Genomic DNA, 4,795 nt, shown 5'->3' with positions numbered 1-4,795 from the left:
CAGCCAGGTAGCCAGTATAGGTGGGGCAAGCAGACAAGGAGAATTCTGGGAAGAGGAAGGGAGTCTCCAGCCAGACACAGAGCAGGCAAGTTATCAAGGCAGAACTGAGAAAAGGTACCAAGCTATGTGGCTAAACATAGATAAGAATTATGGGCTAATTTAAGTGTCAGAGCTAGTCAGTAATAAGCCTGAGCTAATGGGCTAGCAGTTATAATTAATATAAGTTTCTGAGTGGAGTGATTATTTTATAAGTGGTCTGCAGACTGGGCAGGACACAGGAAAACTTCCAGCTACACATTCCTTCTGGAGTCTCACTGTTTCAAGTATTATTCATATATACTCCTAGAATAATCAAGTCCCAGTGCTTATGGATACAGTGACTTTGAAGAACACAAACCCACATGTAGAATAATTTCTTTTGTAGACTATTTCTATCAATTTGCTGAGGTTTTAGCAAAGTATAAATACCTTCAGTTGCCCAATTAGTGCTAGGATTGCTTTCTAGCTCATTGAGTTAGAAAAAAAGCACACAAATCCTTCACAACCCTGTAAATGTGTTATCCCGTACATCACATTCGTAAGCGAGAGAAGCAATGTAATTTTTATGGTCATAACCTTAGCTTGAACAATCCTGGTATTGTCTGTTTCTTCCCCCAGCCAAGATGAGTTCCGCCTCCTCAACAGACAGGATGATCCGAAGAGCTTAGCCAGTCATCTCCACTTGTCTCTTTGGTGTTCTTCTCTAGGTCCTCCCCAAGCCAGACACACACAGACAATTATGACCTGTGGAGTCAGGAAGTGCTGGTAATTTCGTGTATTTCAAAACCAGGGTTGTGCTTTCTTCTTGGATTTTCTTAACTGTGTCCTTGGTCCATGTGCCCGAAATCAAATTCTAACTAGTTCAGACGAAACAAAACAACAAATAAAAAACAAAACAACAATGAAAGAAGAACAAAAGGCTTCTGTAAAACCATGGGAAGAACTGAAGATTCAGAATTCAGAGAGGGTGCTGGTTCTACCAGTCTCAAAGGCAGCTGCAGCCAGGGACTCAGTAGCTACTTGCTTTTGTCTACATCCTGGAGGCAAGCAGAAAAATGGCCCCCACAACCCCAAATGCTTCTTACTCTGTCCCCAAAGAAAAACCTGGCCCCTCGATAGTCATTGTTCACACACTCTTCAGAAAAGACACCGGTGGGTTTAGCTGGAGTCAGGCCCCCACATCTGAGCCAATCAGAAGGCCAGGAAGAAAATTCCCATGAACCATGTGGTCCCAGAGGCAGGTGGGGAATCTGTACCCAGCAGCCACTCAGCATCCACCCAAGTGTCTTTTTAGATTTGCTTTTGATAGCTCTGTCTTCTGTTTTGAAGATCTGTCATAAGTGCGACTGCTTCAGTGAAAATAAAGTAGAGAAAAATACAATTAAATTCAAAAAAATAAGACAAAATTCATAGAAAATTTAAATCATCTACAATCTCACTGATATTGCACAAGCATTCACGTCATAGCACACATCTTTCCAAGTTTTTCTCTACCTATGTATATCTTTTCCTGTACACTATTGAGGTTCGTGTAAAAATATAATTCTACATATTTAAAATAACATATGCTTCATATCATTCTGTACTTACAAATCCTATTAGCTTAGAGGATCTATGACACATCAGAACACACATGGAATTCTCAGATTAGCATTCCAAATCCTACAGGTAGAAGCTTACTGGTGTGTGTCTCTCCTTGGAGGGGGCTTACATCTCCACCATACTCCAAAAGCGGTCTGTTACAAAGAGAAGGGACAAGAGCTTTGGAATTCGGGTTTTCAAAGCACATTCTTATAAATTACTGTAGATTCATTGGTCCCAAACATTAATATGCTCTACTAGTCTCAAGCTCATGACATAGGCAAACTATAACCGGTGAATGCATGACTCTAAACCACAATTCTCCAAGCCAGACCTTCTTCTCATGGGGGAGCCTTGCTGGTGCCAGTCTCCAGTCACAGCAGAGCTCTGAAACCTCTCAGGGTGACTAACTCTTGTGAACCTGTTAAAACAGCTTGTTTTAATGAACTGCGGGGGTTAACAGTTGAAGGAGGCTGTCAGGTGGAGTCGAAGTGGGGCATGCAGAGGCACTTGGAAGAGGGAAGGCTGGAGCTGGGAGGCTGGCTTGGATCTGGATGCTGACTCTGAGGCCTCCTTAGAGCTGACTAAACCGGTTTGGCCTAAAGCTACTCACTGCCTGAAACACCAGGATCCCTGAGCACTAACAGAGCTTGGAACAGTGATTTCCAGGGGAGGTCATTCAAGAGTAATCCAATCCCAAGCATGGATTTTTCTTTTTCCTGATTAACAGCTTCGGCCATATAAACTAAATATCAAAGTTATTGAAGTCACCCTCCCTGGCCAATAGTCCACCATTGTCCTATTTCAGAGTGTTCTTGGAGTCTGCTCTGGCTGAATCATTGGGTAGTGACCAACTTTTCCTTTTCAGTTTGCATGCGTACCTTAGCTTGCTTCTCTTGGGTTCATGGACCTCACATTCCCTGTCCCCCAGGTGCACACTTTAACCTTCATTTTCACTTCCCACTTCCATTTTGGCATCCCACTGGGAAGGCTTTCACTCTGAACAGAGAGCAATGGGTATGACTCACACTGGCCTTAGATCCACCCTCTGGGCTAGCCCAGGAGCCAGGCTGACAGGTGGACAACTCCACTGACCACCTTTGTCAATCTATAAGGTATACAGTGACCAGGGAAGACACTGGACATCAACTTCTGACTACTACCATGCATATGCACTCAAATACAAAATATTTTATTATATTTTATTTGCTATTGCTGTGTATGGTATACCAATAATCCCTGAAATTTGTTATTAAAAAGTTAGTTTGTAATATATAATATTAATATTATATCAAAAATTGTCTCCAGTCAAAAGAGAACTTCTTAACCTGCTTATGTGTCCTGCCTGCCATTTAAAAACGCCTCCATTCATTCTGGTCCGTTCTCTGATTTACTGCGTTGTTCGTAGTCCTCAGAAAAAAAGCGTTCCACTTCTTAATTATAAAATCATTGGAAACTTCTCAAATTTAAACTTACCGCCTGGCGCTCGTTTGTTCTCATTCAGCGTCCATGCAAAACACAGCGCTCACAGCAAAGGGGACGATATATAATTTATCCAAAGCCAAAGGTGACTGCTCGTGACCTGAGAACAACGTGTACCAACGTGAAAGCGGTTACGTGAACTTCTGTATTGACAGAACAAAAGAAAGCCATAAATCAAGGCGTTTTCCCAGCGCATTGGTGGGAACACCTGGTAAGCAGCAGGTTATAGTGCAGTGGGGGAAACTCTGTTATAGATTTTAGGTTTTACTGATGATATTCTTAGCTTGGGGTTTGGTGAACAATGGTGAGTAAAGCTATTACATTCCAGAGGTTTTGCCTGATAGCTGAAAAGATGTTAGTTCACACTCAGAGGTAGGCAACAAATAACTGCTGAGGAAACCCACGATAATTGAGCTGTAACTTGGCAATGTTCTGGGCAATTCATCAGCCTTGCAGAATCTCCAACACAGGTGCAGGGATTGGAGGGGGGAGAAAAAAACTGAGATGTCTTTAATTCCATGAATTACTTGCTTACATCGTTACAAACTCTGTTACGTTTTCATCATTAATGTATTTTGATATAATATTAATATATTACAAACTAACCTTTTAATAACAATTTTCAGGGATTATTGGGATACCATACACAGTAATAGTAAATAAAATATAATAAAATATTTTGTATTTGAGTGCATATGCATGTCAGAAGTTGATGTCCGGTGTCTTCCTTGGTCACTGTATACCTTATACATTGAGCCAGAGCTCACCAATTTGGCTAGTCTAACTAGCGTGCTCTGAGAATCCTGTCTCCATCTCCCAGGTGTTGGGATTACAGGCAGCCCTCCATGCCCACTCAGCATTAACACAGATGTTGGAGATCTCAACCTAGTCCAAATGCTCGCATGGTAAGTAGTCCATCTCCCCAGCTCTCATTTAGAATTTTTTAATTCGAGAATTTGATAATATAGTGATGGCAACTGCATGACTTTTATGTTTTTGGTTTTGTTTGTTTGTTTGTTTGTTTGTTTGTTTGTTTGTTTCTGGAGCTGAGGACCGAATCCAGGGCCTTGTGCTGGCTAGGCAAGCACTCTACCACTGAGCTAAATCCCCAACCCTTTTTTTGTTTTGTTTTTGGTTGTTTCGAGACAGGGTTTCTCTGTGTAGCTTTGCGCCTTTCCTGGAACTCACTCTGTAGTCCAGGCTGGCCTCGAACTCATAGAGATCTGCCTGCCTCTGCCTCCCGAGTGCTGGGATTAAAGGCGTGCGCCACCACCGCCCGGTGACTTTTATGCTTTTATTGAAGTGGTAGGTCCCCATTCTCTTCTCCCTTTTGGAGACTGAGAAAAATAAACACTCTTCACAGAATTTTGTGGCATCTAGATTAACAACCAGAGTGGCTACCGAGGGATGTGTGGGCTCTTCTGTCACTGCTGAGTAGACAAGCGGTGAGATGGAGTCTCAAGTACCATTTGGCAGGAAATGAGCCTCCCTTCCAAGGAAACGCATCTGCATGTCAGACAGAGTTTCAGCTACTGCCATCCAAGTCTATTTCCACCTGTTTCGGGATCCCATCTATTTCTAGATACCGAACATGGATACAAGGAGCAAAGTGAGTAAAAACCAAACCAAGGCTGGCCAGAAGTGATGCTTTAACTCAAAAAGGTAAGCGGTGCCTTTTAGACGTTCTTCAGCA

The 4,795-nt window shown here is 42.4% G+C and overlaps 1 long non-coding RNA gene across 1 annotated transcript; it reads right to left on the bottom strand.

The window, feature by feature from the left end:
* Positions 1-402: 402 nt before the first annotated feature.
* Positions 403-3,714, bottom strand: LOC119086853. The gene is made up of 3 exons (XR_005090221.1): positions 3,097-3,714; positions 1,630-1,775; positions 403-1,388 (listed from the first exon to the last, which is right to left on the bottom strand). It is a non-coding gene; the product is annotated as an uncharacterized LOC119086853 (long non-coding RNA).
* Between the last annotated feature and the right edge of the window lie 1,081 nt (positions 3,715-4,795).

Source organism: Peromyscus leucopus, chromosome 8a, assembly GCF_004664715.2.
Source record: "Peromyscus leucopus breed LL Stock chromosome 8a, UCI_PerLeu_2.1, whole genome shotgun sequence".
NCBI classification, from domain to species: domain Eukaryota; kingdom Metazoa; phylum Chordata; class Mammalia; order Rodentia; family Cricetidae; genus Peromyscus; species Peromyscus leucopus.
The sequence above is the reverse complement of the archived record's forward strand: the minus strand, read 5'-3'. Positions and strand labels throughout refer to the sequence as shown.